The sequence below is a fragment of the Ovis aries genome, chromosome 15 (genome assembly GCF_016772045.2).
Source record: "Ovis aries strain OAR_USU_Benz2616 breed Rambouillet chromosome 15, ARS-UI_Ramb_v3.0, whole genome shotgun sequence".
NCBI classification, from domain to species: Eukaryota; Metazoa; Chordata; class Mammalia; order Artiodactyla; family Bovidae; genus Ovis; species Ovis aries.
In genome coordinates this window covers 37,929,655-37,952,711 of record NC_056068.1, presented here as the reverse complement: position 1 = coordinate 37,952,711, position 23,057 = coordinate 37,929,655, and the positions used below count along the sequence as shown (strand labels likewise).

The following is a 23,057-nucleotide window of genomic DNA, read 5'->3' as shown; positions in this document are numbered from 1 at the left end:
GACGGGGTAGCCTGGTGGGCTGTCGTCTGTGGGGTCGCACAGAGTCGGACACGACTGAAGTAACTTAGCAGTAGTAGCAGCAAAGCAAAATAAAGTAAAAATAAACATTAAAAAAAAATGTTGCTGACTATCTTAGTGATACTATGATCACATAATCAATATAGTGGCAATGCCTGCTATTTATCTGCATAAAAAGTGACAAATTGAAAGTATATAGTAAGCCACTCCCTCCCCTCATATCTAATATCTTAAGTAAGATGTACTTTTAGCCATGGGTAAAGCTGAGTTTTTTCACCTTGCTTTTTAAGTTCTCTAAACTGTTTAATTTTGCTTTAATTTGATTTGAAAATTTTTAGGTATTTTTATTTAGGTGCTAAGATCTATGAAACACAATTATAGAGACTCACCTTGTAGGCTTTGGCATTCAGTTCACTGCTCTAAAAATGAAAACATGGTTAGTGAAGTTTGAAATAAGGACACTCTTCTTTAACACATTTGAATAATCATTTGATCTGGAAATTATTTCACCTTTTATTAAAAATGTCTTTTAATTCTCAAAATAACTAATCTCTTATTGCCCTAGCAAAATAAAATACATTCTGATCTTATTTTCATATAAATCACCCTGAGATTGTTTGGAAAGCCACATTCTATATTAAAAACAGGCATTTCTTCCTTTAATGGGCCAAAACTAGCAATTTTTTTTAGTATCAGAATGGCTTCAGAATTTCTTTTCCTTTGGCCTATTGCTGAGGTGGCAAGGGCAACCTAACCATTAAGAAACAAAAGAATAGAGACATTTTAGGATGAAAAGTGTATTCTTATAAATAAGGCAAAATTTTTCACTAGTTGTATCTCTTTTTCTTTCCTCCCTACAAGAGAGAAAAAAAATCAATCCATAGTTGACCAGTAAGTAGGCTAATAATTTCTTAGATACTGGTCATAATAAAAGTAAGTGAAAGTGTTAGTCACTAAGTCTGACTCTTTGCAACCCCCTGGCTCCTCTGTCCCTGGAATTCTCCAGCAAGAATACTGGAGTGGGTAGCCATTCCCTTTCCAGGGGATCTTCCTGACCCAGGGATCGAGCCCAGAGCTCCCTCATTGCAGGCAGATTCCTTACCATCTGAGCTACCAAAGAAGCCCCAATAAAAGTAATGTGCCCTTTAAAACCGATGTTTTCTAGAATTGAAGTCCAAAGTTATATGTGCAATTCCCTTCTCTGCTGCTAGGTGGCAATTAATGCCTTGGAGAGAAAAAAATCTCCACCCATCCCTTGCCCTCCCCCTCATCTTTCCCCACCCAGAAAGATACGTGCATTTTCTTTCACTTAAGGTAAGAATTTTCTTAAGGATAATTTTCTCTTTCCTGCTTTGTTTTGTCCGAGTGAATTTACATTCACCTTTTCCTTTAATTGTTAAGAATATCACATACAAAGCCAACACAATCTGCCATAGCTCGAGAAGGATAGATCATATCTCTTAAAGAGGGTGGTTTCCAAACAGAGTGTATGTTCATGAGTGATATAGAGTAGGAAGTTGTTATAATTTCCCTGCAGAGGTTTGTTTTTCTCAATTTTAGTAAAGAAAAATTTCCTGTGAAAGGAATTACAACTGGACCACACTACCATTATGCCAAATGTTGTATAATTAAATAGAAAATAAAAATAAAATAATTTTTTTATTTCAGTGTGGTGAAATTGCTTTTTTCAAGTGAACTACAGGACAAACAGTGAAATAATTTTTCATAAGACTCACAGAGTGGTATTATACAAAAAAATAATAATTTTTTTCAGATAACCTGCCCTGATTTATCTGTTCTTAGTGAAATTATTTAAAGACTACACATAGTTTCTATTTATAAGTTGACTGAATCTCGTCTACATCCTTTTTAAAAAGTATTTAACCAGAGACGTTGTGTTTCATGACCTTCTTTACCAAGAGTATATGCAGTGGGTGTTGGTTTTATATAAAATTCAAAATATCAAATCCTTGTTCAAAGAAGACTCTCAGTTTAGGTCTTAAACCAGACAGACTCTCCCCAGGCTGAACTTAATGAAGCCGAACACCAAAAAGAAAAGCTGCCCCTGGCATTCTAGGCCTTCCCTGCATCCAGATGGCCTGTCTGTAGCCTGGCCAGAACCAAGCCCTTCCTGCTGCTGGCCTTGGATGACAGCCCCCAGCTGCACCAGCTTCCATACCCTATTAACTCTTCAGTGTCCAAGATGTTTAAGAAGAGTTGGGACCTCCACTGTGATTTGGACTGAAAGGGTAAATCAAGTTTTAAGCTCGAAGTTTACTTTATAAAATTTTTATCCACATCCCCTCCTCCCTCCCCTCCCATAGGCTCCTGCCCACAGTAGCTCAGTCAGCCGATTGGCATCAGAGGAGCACCGTTTGGAAGGGAGTGTGTGTGGGCAGTCTGCAGGTGAGGTCAGGGCTGCCAAGGCAGACCATGCGGTTTGTCCTGTGCCTACACCCAATACCTGACTTGTGCCTTTCCAGAGCATGAGTAGACACACAGCAGTCCTGCTGTTCAGGGTGTGGGTAATTTTGAAGTGTATTTTTTTTTAAATAACTCGTTCACAAGACTTAAGTTCAGCAAACAAGAGTGCATAAATGGGAGATATACCATGACCATGCATGGATTTAAGAGAGCTTCTCTGAAGCAGTTGTGCCAGAAAAACAAACCTACTCTGTGTTTTAAAAGTATTCTTGGAAGTCTTACTAGTGGCAGCAATTGTTCTTGTCTTGGCTTTTCAGAGGTTTGTTTATATGTGGGAATTTCACCAGGAGGTAATGCACAAAGCAAACGTTACACCTGAAGGCAGAATTTCCCTATGGTTTTGCTTTTCTCCACATAGAGAGATGTTATTAACTGATTTGTAAGGGTGCTTCTCTGTTGGCAAGAATAGGTATTTTCAGCAAGAAAGCCTATATCAGTCTCCTTATTTTTGAATCTCATTTCTTAGTTCTGTGCTGTTATTTTTAATTATTATTATTATGCCTGTTGCCAAGCTATTCCACTTTCCACAGAGTTGATTAGAGACCTGAGAAATCCAGGCCAACATAAAGACCCAGTTTCCAGATCAGACTACGTGAAAAAAGGAAAAAAAAAAAAGAACAGCAAAAGTACTAAAAGTCCGAAAAAGAGCTTAGCGCTGTAGAGGATAGAGATTAAAAACAGGAACTCACAGAAGGAAGACTGAAAGGATTAAAAAAAAAAATAGAGTACTGAGATGAAAATAAAATATATAAAAGAGAGAATAAAAATAGATCTGATCTATCTGGTGCTTTGCAGTGTTTAGCCTGGAGTGCTGGGTGGCTCCTTTGAGCAACAGAACCTCTCTCAAGAGTTGACATGAAAGACCGCTCTGGCACCGGTTTTGCATTTGTGACTTTAGAACTGAAACCCTTCCCTTGACCCTCTCCATCTCCCCAGCTCTGTTCAGACCATTCCCCTGGTTTCAGCTATCCCAATTGCTTCTCTCCATTTGGCTGGCTCTCAAATGCACAAGATTGTGTTTCCAGGCCATGACCTTGTCTCTTTGCAACTAAGATGATGAAAATAAGGACTTGCCACAGGGAGGCCTGGCGTGCTGCAATTCATGGGGTTGCAAAGAGTCGGACACGACTGAACTGAACTGAAATGATCCAGCCATGTTGTCTCAGGCCAGTTTGGGCAGTTCCTCCCCATTGGACCTAGTCCTCAGGACTCTTCTTTCTGTGAAAAATGTAGTGAGCTAGGCAGGCATTTAGGAGAGGTTTGTCCCCAGTGGGGATGGGATATCATTTCTCAGAAAATAGGCTGAGGTCATCTAAATGCAGAAAGAGCAAAAAGGTCCATCACTTCTGAACATAAATGTCTAATGACTGATACTGATAACGGACAGATTGCAACTGGATTTTCACCGAACAGTAAAATTCTACTTGCATGAGAAAGTATATGTGAGAGAGAAAAAAAAAGAAACTAACACATGGAGATTAGAGATCAACTTTTTCTCTTAGTAAATCTGAAGAAAAGTCCAATTAAAGGGGGACATAGTTTAGAATAAGTTATCTGATGTTAGTTTAATGCTCTTTTTTTGAAATGTGCATTTTGTTCCTGAGAAATGAATTGTACTTCCCTTTTCATTTTGAGGAGAGGGGCAAAAACTTGGGGGCATCATTCCTGTGTTCTAGTGCCAAAAGAAAATTATTGGCATGAGAAATGTTATGAATTTATGAAAAACAATAGTTTTTTTCCCCTAATTAGAGTGCTATGGTTTTCACTATTTTCCCCCATCACCATGAGAGTACATGTACAAAAAAATGGCATCTTTGCATACAACCCTTTGACCAGATTTCATAATTTTTGTTCTAAGCAGTCTTTACTAGTTTCAGTCTTTACAAATAAGTCTGTAAGTTTCTGAGGCAGCAAATATCATTAGGGTCTTCTCTGTCCTCTGCCTCTTGACCCCCAGCTGACACCCTCTATTCACCTAAAACGGTGAAGCTAGACCCTATTCTACAGAGCATTTTTTCCTTATGGTGCCACACAAAACCGTGGGGACTCCACTCTGGCCGAAGAGACAGACTGGCTGCCGACCAGTTCAGCTGGCTCAAGAGACGCCTGCTTCCTTGTCCTTTCACAGACAGTCCCTTCTGTGCTGACCTTTGACTAATTGGCAGGGCTCTTGAGCTCTGACCCTACTTCCTTTCTGGCCACACTCTTCCTCTCCACATTGTTGGTCCTTCTTGGAAGGGGGAAGAGCCTGAGGAAAAGGTGCTGGGGAGAGGAAAAGTGTTAAGTCCTGACATTCAAGCCCCTAAGGGTATTTTCCCCCTGCTTGATAAATGTTACTGTTCATTTAAATGGATGTCAACGAAAGACTTGCAAATTAGTGGAAACAGAATTTAGTGTAGTCTATGCATGGGGTAGGTAACATACAAATCTCAGGAGACTATGCTAGTTGTTCTGCAAATGTCCTATAATCTTTTTAAAATTCCATATTTAATGGATTTTTAAAAACATTTTCTTACTTTTTGTAATTATTATGATCTGTAGTTCCATTGTGTAGAAATAGATTCCAGGAAAAACTGCAATGCATATAGACAGTGATCAAAGAGCTTAAAAAACTGATGTTAAAGCTTTTAAAAATTCCAACAATTTATCTCATAATCAGTTAATTAATTAATTTTGAAAGAGCCCCAACTAATATATACCTAAGACCCTTCACAGTATGTTTAAAACATTTTTTTAAGGTAAGGAATATGGAAGATCGATTGTAAAACTGTAGAAGTTCCTTTTCAATTGTGAAAGCAAAGATTTGAATGTATTTTCCTGATTTCCCTTTGATGACTTCAGTTATGGCACCTTATTTGCATGTATGGCATCTCTCCTGCTAACTTCCTAGAAAAAAACTCCCTCCCTCATTTGGTCGTGTTTATGACCCTTTAATCTAGGCCCCTTACCTTCCGAAAGTTGGCATTCAACTGAAACCAGAGGGAAAAAAAAGAAAAAGGCTTTTCCCAGTTTGTTGGCAACTTGTTGAAGGCAATTGACTGCTTTTCAATAGAAAACATTTCCTTCCCCTATTGTGTCACCTCTACCCCTTAAAACACTTTCCAGAGCTCTGACTGAGCCCTCCCTGGGTTGCCAGACAATGGCTTCCTTTTAAGTAAACTTAGAAGCAGCTGGCGTCATACACAGGTATTTTCTTGAGAAAGGAATCATTGATTTCTACCCATAAGGTGTACATAGTTAAGAGCAGCACAGAGCTGAAAGGGACTTCCCAATTCAACCCCATCCATGAATTTTATAGGGGAAGAGACTGAGACCCAGAGAAATAAGGGTATAGTCCAAAAAGATGCCTCCCTTTTTCTGTGCTATGGACCACCTTGTCAGTCTGGTGAAGCCTGTGATTCCCTTTCAGAATATTTTTAAGCATGTCAAATAAAGTACATGGAGTTGGACCCCCTTCCTTAAATCATGTAAAAAAATTAATTCAAAATAGATCAAAAACACAAACATAAGAGCTAAAGCAATGCAATTCCAAGAAGAAAACATAAAATTAAACCTTATGAATGTAGATTAGGCAACGGTTTCTTTAGTCTTTTTCAGTTCAGTTCAGTTCAGTCGCTCAGTTGTGCCCAACTCTTTGTAACCCCATGAATTGCAGCACACCAGGCCTCCCTGTCCATCACCAACTCCCAGAGTTCACCCAAACTCATGTGCATAGAGTCGGTGATGCCATCCAGCCATCTCATCCTCTGTCGTCCCCTTTTCCTCCTGCCCCCAATCCCTCCCAGCATCAGGGTCTTTTCCAATGAGTCAACTCCTCGCATGAGGTGGCCAAAGTACTGGAGTTGGAGCCTCAGCATCAGTCCTTCCAATGAACACCCAGGACTGATCTCCTTTAGGATGGACTGGTTGGATCTCCTTGGAGTCCAAGGGACTAGCAGTTTTATTGAAATTTGATTCCTATGCCATTTTGTTTTTGTTAGTTGCTCAGTGTGTCTGCTGAGTCTTTGCGACCCTATGGATTGTAGCCTCTCAGGCTGTTCTGTCCATGGGATTTCCCAGGCAAGAATACTGGAGTGGGTTGCCATTTTCCACCCCCCACCCCCCCCACACCCCCTTCCCGCCCGGAGGATCTTCCTGACCCAAGGATAGAACCTGGGTCTCCTGTATGGCAGGAGATTCTTTACCATCTGAGCTGCCAGAGAAGCCCATAAAATTTGTCTATTTAAGATATGCACAGGTTTGGCATATTTACAGAACTGTACAACCATCACTGTAATCTAATTTTAGAACCTAATGTTTCACTTTTTTAAACAATAAGGAGGATTTATTGGTTCATGTACAGAGACTATCAAATAATGACACTAAGGTCTAGATTTGTCTAAGTCTGTCTGTTCTGTTCTTCTGTCATTTTTTTTTCTTAAGAAAAATTAGATCTAATAAGGGACTTGTAGCCAAAATATATAAAGAATATTGGCAGCTCAATAATTAAAGACAAGCAATCCAATTAAAGAATGGGTAAAAGATATGAATGGGCATTTATCCAAAGAAGAGATCCCATGACCCATGGCCTATAACCGTGTGAAAAAGTGCTCAGCATCATTAACTATTAGGGAAATTCAAATTCACTTCATACCCCTTAGGATAGCTGTAATAAAAAAGCATGCAATAATAAGTTGGAGAGGATGTTGTGAAATTGGAACCCTCAAACACTTCTAGTGATGAGCTAGAATGGTGCAACCACGTTGGAAAACAGTTTGGCAATTCTTCGAAAGGCTGAACATGGTATTACCATATGACCAAGTAATTTCACTCCTAGGTATAAACCTGGGCTTCCCAGGTGGCTCAAGTAGTAAAGAATCTGCCTGTCAGTGCAGGCATGGGTTCAGGAAAATCCCCTGGAAGAGGAAATGGCAACCTACTCTGGTGTTCTTGCCTGGAAAATCCCACAGACAGAGGAGCCTGGTGGGCTACAGTCTATGGGGTCTCAAGGAACTGAACATGACTTAGTGACTGAGAATATGGGTATAAACCCATTAAAAATGAAAACATAGCATATAATCTACACAAACATTTGTGAGTGCTCATAGCATTTCAGCTATTATTCATGCTGATTGAAAAGTAGAAATAACCTAAATGTCCATCAATATGAATAAACAAAATATGGTATAGCCATGCAGTGAAATATTAGATGGCAATAAAAAGGAATTGAAGTCCTGATACATGATACAACTTGGGTGAACCTTAAAAACATGCCAAGTAAAAGAAAACAGTGACAAAAGACTCACATTGTATGATTCCATTTATATGAAAGGTCCAGAATAGACAAATTTTATAAAGACCAAATGTATATCAGTGGTTGCCGAGGGCTGGGGGACAGAGAGGAAAAGAGTAGGTGGTGACTGCTACTGAGTATGAGTTTCCCTTCTTGTGGTGAAACTATTCTAAGCTTAGATTGTAGTGATGGCTGCATAAGCCTGTGATTATATTAAAGCCTTTGAATTGTACATGCACTTTAAATGGGTGAATTTTATGTTATATGATTTTTATCTCAACAAAGATGTCTTAAAAAAAAAATACATTGATTTCCCTGGTGGTACAGTGGATAAGAACCTGCCAGTAAGGGACACGGGTTTAATCCTTAGTATGGGAAGATTCTACATGCCAGAGAGCCACCAAGCCCATGTACCACAACTAAGCTGAAGCCCATTCGCCTAGAGCCTGTGCTGCACAGCAAGAGAAATCCCCGCTAGCCACACTAGAGAAAAGCCTGCACACAGCAATGAAGACCAGTACAGGTCCCTGCCTATATAAAGGGAGAGAGAGAGATGATAGAGAAAGCAAAGTATTTTTTAAAAATAAAATAGGTAAGAATCCAAAGGAATCCGATTCTATCAAAATACAGTTATCAGAATATTAAAAATAAATATCTGATATGGTAGCAATATATGTGCTTCTTTGTTAACATGTTAAATTACAAGATGTTTAACAGCAAGTCTGTTCAGTCAGTCAGTTCAGTCCCTCAGTTGTGTCCGACTCTTTGCGACCCCATGGACTGCAGAACTCCAGGCTTCCCGGTCCATCACCAACTCCTGGAGCTTACTCGAACTCATATCCATTGAGTCGGTGATGCCATCCAACCATCTTATCCTCTGTCATCCCCTTCTCCTCCCACCTTCAATCTTTCCCAGCATCAGGGTCTTTTCAAATGAGTCAGTTCTTCCCATCATGTGGCCGAAGTTTTGGAGTTTCAGCTTCAGCATCAATCCTTCCAATGAATATTCAGGACTGATTTCCTTTAGGATGGACTGGTCAGATCTCCTTGCAGTCCAAGGGGCTCTCAAGAGTCTTCTCCAACACCACAGTTCAAAAGCATTAACTCTTCAGCACTCAGCTTTCTCCACAGTCCAACTCTCACATCCATACATGACCACTGGAAAAACCATAGCCTTGACTAGATGGACCTTTGTTGACAAAGTAATGTCTCTGCTTTTTAATATGCTGTCTATTTTGGTCATAACTTTTCTTCCAAGGAGCAAGTGTCTTTTAATATCATGGCTGCAGTCACCATCTGCAGTGATTTTGGAGCCCCCAAAAATAAAGTCTGTCACTGTTTCCCCATTTATTTGCCATGAAGTGATGGGACTGGATGCCAGATCTTAGTTTTCTGAATGTTGAGCTTTAAGCCAACTTTCTCACTCTTCTCTTTCATTTTCATCAAAGGATCTTTAGTTCTTCTTTACTTTCTGCCATAAGGGTGGTGCCATCTGCATATCTCAGGTTATTGATATTTCTCCTGGCAATCTTGATTCCAGCTTGTGCTTCCTCCAGCCTGGCATTTAGTGTGATATACTCTGCATATGAGTTAAATAAGCAGAGTGACAATATACAGCCTTGATGTACTCCTTTCCTGATTTGGAACCAGTCTGTTGTTCCATGTCCAGTTCTAACTGTTGCTTCTTGAGCTGCATACAGATTTCTCAAGAGGCAGGTCAGGTGGTCTGGTATTCCCATCTCTTTAAGAATTTTCCAGTTTGTTGTGATCCACACAGTCAAAGGCTTTGGGATAGTCAATAAGCAAACGTAGATGTTTTTCTGGAACTCCCTTGCTTTTTCCATGATCCAACAAATGTTGGCAATTTGATCTCTGGTTTCTTTGCCTTTTGTAAACCCAGCTTGAACATCTGGAAGTTCATGGTTCACATGTTGTTGAAGTCTGGCTTGGAGAATTTTGAGCATTACTTTGCTAGTGTGTGAGATGAGTGCAATTGTGTGGTAGTTTGAGCATTTTTTGGCATTGTCTTTCTTTGGAATTGGAATGAAAACTGACTTTTTCCAGTCCTGCGGCCACTGCTGAGTTTCCAAATTTGCTGGCATATTGAGTGCAGCACTTTCACAGCATCATCTTTCAGGATTTGAAATAGCTCAACTGGAATTCCATCACCTCCACTAGCTTTGTTCGTAGTGATGCTTTCTAAGGCCCACTTGACTTCACATTCCAGGATGTCTGGTTCTAGGTAAGTGATCACATCACCATGCTTATCTGGGTCATGAAGATCTCTTGTATTCTTGCCACCTCTTCTTAATATCTTCTGGTTCTGTTAGGTCCATACTATTTCTGTCCTTTATTGTGCCCATCTTTGTATGAAATGTCCCCTTGGTATCTCTAATTTTCTTGAAGAGATCTCTAGTCTTTTCCATTCTGTTGTTTTCCTCTATTTCTTTGCATTGATCACTGAGGAACAGCAAGTCTGTTCAGTACCATAATTTTGATGTAGTGATGAATAGATATGATAGGTTCAGATATCTGCAACAAATGTGAAAGCAGTAAGAAATGTCTGACTTCCCTTGGCAAAAAATCCTTGAGTACTGCTAATACTCTGTGGTTTCCTGTCTACATTAATAATCAAAGGGCTATGTGGCCAATTTAAGCCTACAAATGGGAGGACATGAATAGTAGGCAGAATTGGGAGAACTCTTGAAGGAAATGGTAGATTTCAATTAGACATCAATGAAAATAATGATGAAATTTTTTTTCCCTTTAAAATGCACAGACACCCTGAATTCTGTCTATGGATGGAATGGACCTCCTGGGGATCCATCAAAAGAATTAGTGAGAAAACTGGTTTAAAATCTGTTCCTCCTGACTTACCCCAGTTCTCTGTCTAATGCTACAGCACCCCCCCCCCACCCCCTTAATGAAGAGGATTAAGTAGAAAAGAATGAGTTTTACTTAAATTGCTGCAGCTGCTGCTGCTGCTGGTAAGTCACTTCAGTCGTGTCCGACTCTGTGCGATCCCATAGACGGCAGCCCACCAGGCTCCCCCGTCCCTAGGATTCTTCAGGCAAGAACAATGGAGTGGGTTGCCATTTCCTTCTCCAATGCATGAAAGTGAAAAGTGAAAGTCAAGTTGCTCAGTTGTGTTGACTCTTAGTGACCCCATGGACTGCAGCCTGCCAGGCTCCTCTGCCCATGGGATTTTCCAGAAAAGAGTACTGGAGTGGGGTGCCATTGCCTTCTCCGACTTAAATTGCTAGAGCGAGCCAATTCTAAAAAGAGAGGTACCCAACTGTTGCTTGCACATAAGTTTCTAAAGAGTAAAAAGGATTTTAACTATAACCCTTCCCTACCCATTTCATTCCTGCCCTACTCACACAACCACCACCACTGTCCACACAACTTATATACACTACCACTACCAAATGATATTATAATTATTATATTTCAGTAGAAGACATTGCTTTAGAAAACTAATTGTTGTTTAGTGGAGTTTGACGTTTTCTCAGAGGGAATATTTTTAAGAATTTGGTTTTAAAAACCTAGCAAGGCAGAAAAGCTGCCAGCAGAGATTGAATTTGCTGGAAGTAGAGTGAGGTAACCAAGCTAAAATCACTAATTTTAGATTTTACAGAAATTTAGCCACTTTTTAATTTAGAGGGGCGCTTACCAGGGCATGCCATCTTAAGAGATAGCTGCTGATAAATATGTGGTTGCTAAGAGGTAGAATGCAGGAAAACAAAGACAAACACGTTGTTTGCCCTCATTCTACTCAAACAACAATAAATAGCGGATGATTACTCACAGATCAAGTAAATAGTTTTTAAAAATAAGAATGTGACATGCCTGCTATTATTTGAAACCGGGGAAAAGGAGGTTTTTGGGCCCTCTTCTTAACTGCGCCTTCCTTCCAGAGCACCTCCACCATGCAATATAGTACTGCCTGATAATAGTCATAGAACCTAGACCATGGTTTTGGACTGGGAATTAAGACTGATGGTCACTTGAGTACCGGAACTTATTAAAAAGTTAGACAAACTCTAATCATATCTTCTGAATTTTTTAAAAGGACATGTTTTGACTGTGGTGTTTTATAGTTTTGTTTTTTTTCTGGCATCAATAATTCTCTGGGCAATATAACTTTGTATACCAAAACGCTAGAGTCAAAGGGACAGAATATCTAAAATTGATACCATCTGGAAAACCCAGGTTGAATGGCCACCGTAGTTACAGATATCCCAGATCAAGTGAATCATAAGTGCAGTAAAAATGGATAGGCATTGGGGAAGGTCCAGAACAAGATCACTGGTCAGGATTCCATGAGTTTCCATAGCAAAGTCATGTGGTTCGAACCCAGCAGTCAAAGTCCATAGATTCAGATTCTCGTCCAGAACAAGAATCAGGGCAAGCTGCCGGTCAGGAACCATAGAAGAGAAGCAACCCGATGAGCTCAAAGGCTTTGGGGAGTAAAGGTAGGTAGCCAAATACCCAGGGTAATGGTCCATTAAGCGGAGCTCTTCAGGGACTGATAGAGAGGAACAAGTAGGTAAGACAGACAACTTGAGACTTGGTAACAGGATAGCTCCTGCCTCAGGTCTAAAGATATGCTGATTCTGATTGAGACAGAACTTAGTCCCTACACGGAAGGCTAGCCTGAACCTACAAATGGAAGGAGCAGGGAGATGGGGCAGAGGTTGGGGAGTAAGAAAAGGGAGGTGGAGCATCGGCTGCTTTTGGTGAATCCTAACAAATCACTATATGTACACATGGTTATTTATAGATATAAATAGCAACAACCATAATTATAGCTGATATAGAGCACTTAAGTGTTACTGTTAATAGCACGTGACATATGTTAATTTACTTAACCTTTATAACATGCCTACTTTCAGGTTGTGATTTAACCAGCATACACTCTAAAGACATTAATTAATGCAGTTTAAGACACTAATATGGGCTTCTCCCCAGTTGGCTCAGTGGTAAAGAATCTGCCTGCAATGCAGGAGATGCAGGGTTCGATCCCTGGGTCTGGAAGATCCCCTGGAGAAGGAAATGGCAACTCACTCCAGTATTCTTGCCTGGGGAATCCCATGGACAGAGGAGCCTGGTGGGCTACAGTCCACAGTGTCTCGAGAGTCAGACATGACTTGGTGACTAAACCACCACCACCATCACTAAGTGGTACTCTTACCATGAGGGGGACTCCTTCCAGGGCCTCAGAGTGGGTGGGCTCTTGTCTAACATTTGGAAATGAACTGTCTGAGGAGACACATCTGCTGACAAAGCAAAAGACTTTATTGGAAAGGGACATCCAGGTAGGCAGAGCCCAGCAGGGTAAGGGACCCCAAGAGAACTGCACTGCTGCGTGACTCGGTCCCAGGTTTCACAGTAACGGAGTTAGCTTTCTGGGCTGCCTCTGGCCAGTCATCTGGCCCATGGCCATGTATGGTCCAATTCAAGGTCCTTCCTCAGGGTTTCTAAGAGGTTGGCAGGACATATCATGGGCTGGTGTCTTCTCCCTCCTTTTGGACTCTCTGGAATTCTGGTTAGTTTCTGGTGGCAGCACTGTGTTCCTTAGCAGGATCTCCCCATGCTAGCGGTTATTATCATGCCTGGCTAAGGCAGGTAATTTTGGTCAGTGGTTCCCTATTATTATGTTCTTTATGAAAAAGAGAAAACAGACACAGAAAATTAAGTGATTTGTCCAAGTTCCAGTAACTAGTGAGCGGTAAAAGTGGGATTGCACTGGATTCAGTCTTCCTCACTACTCCATAGCCCTGTTAGTTGTGTGTGCAGATGTATATGTGTTTGTGTGGTGTGTACACACTTATCCACACAGCTGTGTATACTTACATGATATCTATGTGTATATTTACATGTGTACACACACAGGCACACACACATATAGATACAGTGGTATGCTGGAAGCAAATGTTCACATCTCTTCCCAACTCCACATTCAATATCATCATATTGGTAGCTTGAAATTGGACATGGCAGGAGTATTTTCAGCAAGAAAATTGGCAAAGGCAATAAACCAAGTCTTATTTGAAGGGCTGACTTCCCCCGCACCACTGGGTATATGTATCACATAGATACACACATTACCTTATTGGTAGGCATATATAACATAAGTAACCAAAAACATAAACAAATGCCTATTATAAGTCACAAATGTGTTAAAAATCCTCAAATGTCAAATGAAGTATAAAAATACTAAGTTAAAGACTGTAATACTACTTCCCCTCACACAGCCTACATTGGTTAAGAGATCAACTATAATGGTTTATTTAGAAGATACTTGCTAAAAAAAAAAAAAGAAGCTATTTGTTACACAGTGTTAAATTTTAGTATACCAAAAATGTTTCGGTATTACTCTGTGATAGGTTCCTATCAGCCCTAGATCTACTATATTGCTAAAAGAAAAATACTGATTATAAAAAAACCCCAATGTTGATGTTTGTGATTGCTGTTTTTCAGTTAGACTCATCACAGAATTAGTAGTGGAAAAGATACAATGTCTATGGCTTTCAGTGAAATGTGCCTATGGGTTGCTGTGAATTATAATATGAAATTCATTGCCTGGGATCTGCATAATTTTTGTTTGACTGAATAAAATCCTCCAAATGGGGATCAACTTCTGTTGTTCAGTATTTATTATTTCATCCACAGTGAAACAGGAACTGTAAGCATTGGGATAAGTGGACTGAAAGGCTTCTAAATCTCACTGGAGCTTCTTAGAATGAGCCCAACATCTGCTCAATCATGGAAAACAGAAGAGAGTTCCAGAAAAACATCTATTTCTGCTTTATTGACTATGCCAAAGCCTTTGACTGTGTGGATCACAATCAACTGTGGAAAATTCTTAAAGAGATGGGAATACAGACCACCTGACCTGCCTCTTGAGAAACCCATATGCAGGTCAGGAAGCAACAGTTAGAACTGGACATGGAACAACAGAGTGGTTCCAAATAGGATAAGGAGTACGTCAAGGCTGTATATTGTCACCCTGCTTATTTAACTTCTATGCAGAGTACATCATGAGAAACACTGGGCTGGAAGAAGCACAAGCTGGAATCAAGATTGCCAGGAGAAATATCAATAACCTGAGATATGCAGATGACACCACCCTTATGGCAGAAAGTGAAGAGGAACTTAAAAGCCTCTTGATGAAAGTGAAAGAGGAGAGTGAAAGAGTTGGCTTAAAGCTGAACATTCAGAAAACAAAGATCATGGCATCCGGTCCATCATTTCATGGGAAATAGATGGGGAAACAGTGGAAACAGTGTCAGACTTTATTTTTCTAGGCTCCAAAATCACTGCAGATGGTGATTGCAGCCATGAAATTAAAAGACGCTTACTCCTCGGAAGGAAAGTTATGACCAACCTAGATAGTATATTCAAAAGCAGAGACATTACTTTGCCAACCAAGGTCCATCTAGTCAAGGCTATGGTTTTTCCAGTGGTCATGTATGGATGTGAGAGTTGGACTGTGAAGAAAGCTGAGCGCTGAAGAATTGATGCTTTTGAACTATGGCGTTGGAGAAGACTGTTGAGAGTCCCTTGGACTGCAAGGAGATCCAACCAGTCCATTCTGAAGGAGATCAGTCCTGGGTGTTCATTGGAAGGACTGATGCTAAAGCTGAAACTCCAATATTTTGGCCACCTCATGCAAAGAGTTGACTCATTGGAAAAGACTTTGATGCTGGGAGGGATTGGGGGCAGGAGGTTAAGGGGACAACAGAGGATGAGATGGCTGGATGGCATCACCAACTCGATAGACATGAGTTTGGGTGAACTCTGGGAATTGATGATGGACAGGGAGGCCTGGCGTGCTGCAATTCATGGAGTTGCAAAGAGTCAGACATGACTGAGTAACTGAACTGAACTGAACTGAACTGATGTGCAGTAATCTGATCTGATCATTTCCAGCAGTAAAAACCAAGCCTAAAGAAGTGTTCTTGCCACCTCATACAACATGTAGGCAAGAGTAGGCAACAATCCATGTCCTTTGATCCTTCCTGCCAAATGAGTGTCATGGAGTTGTGTAAGGCTGAAGGTCTGGCCACAAGGACAAAAACAGATTCTGTCCTGTTGCAGGAGGATGGAGTCAGTAGGTGACAATACTACATGGGACTGATCTTTTTTTTCTTTGTCTTTGCAAAACTAAACATGTTAATTCTAAGCCTCACAGTCCTCTAATGCCTGGTGTTCTGTCTTTAACAAAAATGTGTCTTGGATGAAATGGTCATCTGAACAGATTCTGAGTACAGTCTTCACTTTTTATAATGTTGAGAGGCAGTGGAGACCATATGACCATCCTCTGGGGCTGTGACTGCATCTCTTCATCTCAAAGGACAGAGCTGAACACAGCTGACTTATTATTATTATTTCAAGTTTACATAAATAAAAAAGGGTTGTTATGCATAAGCTGGAGGAAAGCAAAACTCAAAGTAAATATATTCATGTATTTCATAAACATTCAGGTGCTATGTAGTCAAGGAATCAAATAAAAATAAAACAGCACAACTTGATAGAAACATTATGCTAAGTTTTATTCCCAAACCAGTTGAGGTGAATTTTTTTTTAAATTTCATTTTCTCATACACTGCTTTGGAATCCTAAAATTATGTTGGAATTACTCCAGAAGTCCTAAGATACTAAAGTGAAAGTGAAGTCACTCAGTCGTGTTTGACTCTTTGCGGGAGACTGTAGCCCACCAGGCTCCTCCATCCATGGGATTCTCCAGGCAAGAATACTGGAGTGGGTTGCCATTTCCTTCTCCAGGGGATCTTCCCGACCCAGGGATCGAACCCAGGTCTCCCGCATTGCAGGCAGATGCTTTAACCTCTGAACCACCAGGGAAGCCAAGGCATATCCATTTATCTTGATAGATAAAGATATTAAAAATCATTCATGAGTCTAGTGTTTTCTCTGACTTTCCTGAATGTAATGAATTAAGACTGGGGAGAACTTATTAGTAATGATGAATACCCTGCTTTTACCATTTAAACAAAACTAGAGAAGAAAAAAAGGATTGAAAAGAGAAATAAGACAAGCAGAGGATACTAGAGAATACAAGGTAACCAAACACAATTTGAGGGAGCAAGTCAGTCTGAATTTTACTCTTGCTGCCATGGGTGATGTAATTTGTTAAACTGTTTATAGAAAAAAAATGACCTTGAAATCTAATTATTATTATTATATTTTCTTATTCTCCTTTAAAATAGAAAACACTGTAATAATTCTTGATGTAAATATAGATATATAAGTGAGGAATTACCAAAAAGATTGCTTAAAAATTTTTTTTATTGGTATATATTTGCATTACAGTGTTGTATTAGTCTAAAAGATTGCTTTTAAACATTTTGCAAATTCAGAGTACAGTACTTTCACTAGGATGTCCATTATTTCTCTGCAGAGTGGGAGGAAATGCCGTGGACTTGCCTGTCTTTTACTGTGTGCATGCTGTCACTTCAGTTGTGTCCAACTCTTTTCAACCCCATAGCCTGTAGCCCACCAAGCTCCTCTGTCCATGGGATTCTCCAGACAGGCATATTGGAGTGCGTTGCCATTTCTTCTTCCAGGGGATCTTCCCAACCTAGGGATCGAACTTGAGTCTCTTATGTCTCCTGCATTGGCAGGTGGGTTCTCTACCCCTACTGCCACCTGGGAAACCCAAACTGATTATGATATGTTGAGGATTACATATCTCAACACAGCACACATTCAATAAACCAGAAAGATATTATTATCCACCAAAACATAATACTCAGGGAACTTTTAGAGTGAGACCACTCTATACAGAACAGTGTACACCCAACCTTAAAAATCTGATTTTGGTGACATTATTATTGGATCATTTGCATCCAGCAAATCTCACCCATCAACAAGCATGCTGTGAGAAAGAAATAACTGTTCTTCAATAGTTGCAATGATTTAGTAATTTTAAATGTATAATTATTTTTACATTAAGATAATACCTTTGTTTAGATGCTTCTGATATTTCTCTTTTTTAAATTTCTTTTTCATCAAATACAGTGTTAACTTTTTTTTGCCACACCCCACAGCCTGTGAGTTCTTAATTCCCTGACCAGGTATTGAATCAGTGCCCCCTGTATTGGAAGCACAGAGTCTTAATCACTGAACTTCCAGGGAAGTTCTTAGATGCTTCTGATATTTAGAATTTCACATTGAAGATCTTCTTGTTAGTTTTATATATATCACTATCAGGATGTGATGGTTACAAGAAGGTTAATTCAAGAACAAAGAAATTTTATGACTCTTTGAGAATTCACATTACCATCTGAGGGTGGCTCAGACAGCAAAGAATCTGCCTGCAGTGTAGGAGACCCAGGTTCGATCCCTGGGTCAGGAAGATCCCCTGGAGAAGGAAACGGCAACCCACTCCAGTATTCTTGCCTGGAGAATCCCATGGACAGAGGAGCCTACAGTCCATGGGGTCACAAAGAGTCAGACACGACTGAGCCACCGACACTTTTTGAGAATTCAATTTAAAGCCCCTATGCAATTCATTGGGCTTCCCTGGTATCTCAGCTGGTAAATAATCTACCTGCCATGCAGAAGACCTCGGTTCAATTCCTGGGTTGGGAAGATCCCCTGGAGAAGAGATAAGCTACCCACTCTAGTATTCTTGGGCTTCCTTGGTGGCTTACAGTAAAAAATCTGCCCTCAATGTGAGACACCTGGGTTCCATCCCTGGATTGGGAAGATCCTTGGAGAAAGACATGTCAACCCACTCCAATATTCTTGCCTGGAGAATCCCCATGGACAGAGGAGCCTGGTGGACTACAATTCACAGGGTCACAAAGAGTCAAACACGACTGAGCAAATAAGCACACACATACGTGCAACTGATTGGAACAAATCTATGCAAAATCATCCAGGGGAGACATGCGTCATTCGCCAGGAAAGGCTTGTTATTTTATGGAAGAGGTTGTGGAAGCATAGAGAAAGGACAGTCTCTAGGACAAATGGGGGCGGTGTTCATGCAAGTACTCTCCTGGGAGAGAAGGTCCCAGCCAAATGCCTCTGATTATTGCAGTTCTACTGGCAAGAACATTCTCAAAGTGAACATTCAGTTCAGTTCAGTTCAGTCACTCAGTCGTGTCTGACTCTTTGTGATCCCATGAATCACAGCATGCCAGGCGTCCCTGTCCATCACCAACCCCCAGAATTCACTCAGACACACGTCCATCGAGTCAGTGATGCCATCCAGCCATCTCATCCTCTGTCTTCCCCTTCTCCTCCTGCCCTCAGTCCCTCCCAGCATCAAAGTTTTTTCCAATGAGTCAACTCTTCGCATGAAGTGGCCAAAGTACTGGAATTTCAGCTTTAACATCATTCCTTCCAAAGAAATCCCAGGGCTGATCTCCTTCAGAATGGACTGGTTGGATCTCCTTGCAGTCCAAGGGACTCTCAAGAGTCTTCTCCAACACCACAGTTCAAAGGCATCAATTCTTCGGCACTCAGCTTTCTTCACAGTCCAACTCTCACATCCATACATGACCACTGGAAAAACCCTAGCCTTGACTAGACGGACCTTTGTTGGCAAAGTAATGTCTCTGCTTTTGAATATGCTATCTAGGTTGGTCATAACTTTTCTTCATGGCTGCAGTCACCATCTGCAGTGATTTTGGAGCCCAGAAAAATAAAGTCTGACACTGTTTCCACTGTTTCCCCATCTATTTCCCATGAAGTGATGGGATCGGATGCCATGATCTTCGTTTTCTGAATGTTGGGCTTTAAGCCAACATTTTTACTCTCCTCTTTCACTTTCATCAAGAGGCTTTTTAGTTCCTCTTCACTTTCTGCCTTAAGGGTGGTGTCATCTGCATATCTGAGGTTCTTGATATTTCTCCTGGCAATCTTGATTCCAGCTTGTGCTTCTTCCAGCCCAGTGTTTCTCATGATGTACTCTGCATAGAAGTTAAATAAGCAGGGTGACAATATACAGCCTTGACGCACTCCTTTTCCTATTTGGAACCAGCTGTTCCATCCAGGGAATTATAGCCAATGAATTTCCAGTGTTTCCAGCTCCCTTAGCATGACCTGAGTATCCCTGTTGTAGGATTGATACATCAGGCTAAGAGACGATGTCCCTTTTAAACACTGAATTATTCTAATATCTCTGGTTCTGCTTCCAGGTTCACCAAACAGTCTAATTAGAACCTTGAATGTCTGCTTTAAAGAGGGGAGAAATGACTAGCCACATGGATGTGACCTATTGTTGTGACATTCATTGTTCATTGCAAATTAATAAAGTGGCTTTTCTGGTTCAATGTAGTTTTGGCAGAGTGATTTGCTAAAGTATAAGTTTTACTTTGTCCTCCCTATATTTCCCCCCACATTTCAGAAAGTAGGTTAAAGCGTCTGCCTGCAATGCGGGAGACCTGGGTTCGATCCCTGGGTTGGGAAGATCCCCTGGAGAAGGAAATGGCAACCCACTCCAGTACTCTTGCCTGGAGAATCCCATGGACAGAAGAGCTTGGTAGGCTACAGTCCATGGGGTCGCAAAGAGTCGGACACGACTGAGTGACTTCACTTTCCCTTTCAATCACCAATGAACATATAGAACTATTTTATCATCACAAAGATCCCTCATCTACCCCCTTTATTGTCATTCCTATGCTCCTCCCCTCCCCCAATCCAAATTTCTAGAACCACTAATCTATCCTCCATCTCTATAATTTTATCATCTTTAGTATGCTATGTAAATGGAATCATACAGTATGCAACCTTTTGAGATTGGCTTCCTTTTACTCAGCATAATTCTTTCGAGATACATCCAGGTTGTTGCATGTATCGACAGTTTCTTTCTTCTTATTGTTGAGGAATAGTCCATGATTTGGAGGTATTAAGAAAGTAGGGAAAACCGCTAGACCATTCAGGTATGACCTAAATCAAATCCCTTATGATTATACAGTGGAAGTGAGAAATAGATTTAAGGGCCTAGATCTGATAGATAGAGTGCCTGATGAACTACGGACTGAGGTTCGTGACATTGTACAGGAGACAGGGATCAAGACCATCCCCATGGAAAAGAAATGCAAAAAAGCAAAATGGCTGTCTGGGGAGGCGTTACTAATGGCTGTGAAAAGAAGAGAAGCAAAAAACAAGGGAGAAAAGGAAAGATATAAGCATCTGAATGCAGAGTTCCAAAGAATAGCAAGAAGAGATAAGAAACCCTTTTCAGCAATAAATGCAAAGAAATAGAGAAAAACAACAGAATGGGAAAGACTAGAGATTTCTTCAAGAAAATTAGAGATACCAAGGGAATATTTCATGCAAAGATGGGCTCAATAAAGGACAGAAATGGTCTGGACCTAACAGAAGCAGAAGATATTAAGAAGAGATGGCAAGAATACACAGAAGAACTGTACAAAAAAGATCTTCACAATCCGGATAATCATGATGGTGTGATCACTCATCTAGAGCCAGACATCCTGGAATGTGAAGTCAAGTGGGCCTTAGCATCACTACAAACAAAGCTAGTGGAGGTGATGGAATTCCAGTTGAGCTATTTCAAATCCTGAAAGATGATGCTGTGAACGTGCTGCACTAAATATGCCAGCAAATTTGGAAAATTCAGCAGTGGCCACAGGACTGGAAAAGGTCAGTTTTCATTCCAATCCCAAAGAAAGGCAAGGCCAAAGAATGCTCAAACTACCACACAATTGCACTCATCTCACATGCTAGTAAAGTAATGCTCAAAATTCTCCAAGCCAGGCTTCAGCAATACGTGAACCGTGAACTTCCAGATGTTCAAGCTGGTTTTAGAAAAGGCAGAGGAACCAGAGATCAAATTGCCAACATCAGCTGGATCATGGAAAAAGCAAGAGAGTTCTAGAAAAACATCTATTTCTGCTTTATTGACTATGCCAAAGCCTTTGACTGTGTGGATCACAATCAAACTGTGGAAAATTCTGAAAGAGATGGGAATACCAGACCACCTGACCTGCCTCTTGAGAAATCTGTATGCAGGTCAGGAAGCAACAGTTAGAACTGGACATGGAACAACAGACTGGTTCCAAATAGGAAAAGGAGTACGTCAAGGCTGTATATTGTCACCCTGCTTATTTAACTTCTATGCAGAGTACATCATGAGAAACGCTGGACTGGAAGAAACACAAGCTGGAATCAAGATTGCCGGGAGAAATATCAATCACCTCAGATATGCAGATGAGACCACCCTTATGGCAGAAAGTGAAGAGGAACTTAAAAGCCTCTTGATGAAAGTGAAAGAGGAGAGTAAAAATGTTGGCTTAAAGCTTAACATTCAGAAAACGAAGATCATGGCATCCGATCCCATCACTTCATGGGAAATAGATGGGGAAACAGTGGAAACAGTGTCAGACTTTATTTTTCTGGGCTCCAAAATCACTGCAGATGGTGACTGCAGCCATGAAATTAAAAGACGCTTACTCCTTGGAAGAAAAGTTATGACCAACCTAGATAGCATATTCAAAAGCAGAGACATTACTTTGCCGACTAAGGTCCGTCTAGTCAAGGCTATGGTTTTTCCAGTGGTCATGTATGGATGTGAGAGTTGGACTGTGAAGAAGGCTGAGCACTGAAGAATTGATGCTTTTGAACTGTGGTGTTGGAGAAGACTCTTGAGAGTCCCTTGGACTGCAAGGAGATCCAACCAGTCCATTCTGAAGGAGATCAGCCCTGGGATTTCTTTGGAAGGAACGATGCTAAAGCTGAAACTCCAGTACTTTGGCCACCTCATGCGAAGAGTTGACTCATTGGAAAAGACTCTGATGCTGGGAGAGATTGGGGGCAGGAGGAGAAGGGGATGACAGAGGATGAGATGGCTGGATGGCATCACGGACTAGATGGATGTGAGTCTGAGTGAACTCCGGGAGATGGTGATGGACAGGAAGGCCTGGCGTGCTGCAACTCATGGGGTCACAAAGAGTCGGATACGACTGAGCGACTGAACTGAACTGAACTGTTCTTAACTAGTCACCCACTGAAGGTTGTTTCCAATTTTAGCCTATTACAAATAAACATACAGGAAACATTCTGTGTATGTTTTTGTATGGACTTAAATTCCCACTTCTCTGTATAAATGCCTAGGGGAGTGACTGCTGGGTCATGTGGTAAGTATATGTTTATTTTTTTAAGAAATTGCCAAACTATTTTGCAGATTAGCTAAACCATTTAACTTTACTACCAGCAATATATAATAGAACCAGTTGTTCTGTCAGCGTTTGGTTTTGTCACTATTTTCATTTTAGCCACTTTTGTAGAT

At 40.7% G+C, this 23,057-nt stretch overlaps 1 long non-coding RNA gene across 2 annotated transcripts in view; it reads left to right on the top strand.

Moving 5' to 3' along the window:
- Positions 1-22,826, top strand: part of LOC132657871 (uncharacterized) — a 33,478-nt gene extending 10,652 nt beyond the window's left edge. Inside the window, exons 1-2 of one of the 2 annotated variants that reach the window (XR_009596627.1) lie at positions 8,060-12,249; positions 14,450-22,826. This is a non-coding gene — a long non-coding RNA (uncharacterized LOC132657871). Of the gene's footprint in view, positions 1-8,059; positions 12,250-14,449 lie in introns of those variants that run through there. The other variant, XR_009596626.1, reaches the window with a different exon arrangement.
- The last annotated feature ends 231 nt before the right edge of the window (positions 22,827-23,057 follow it).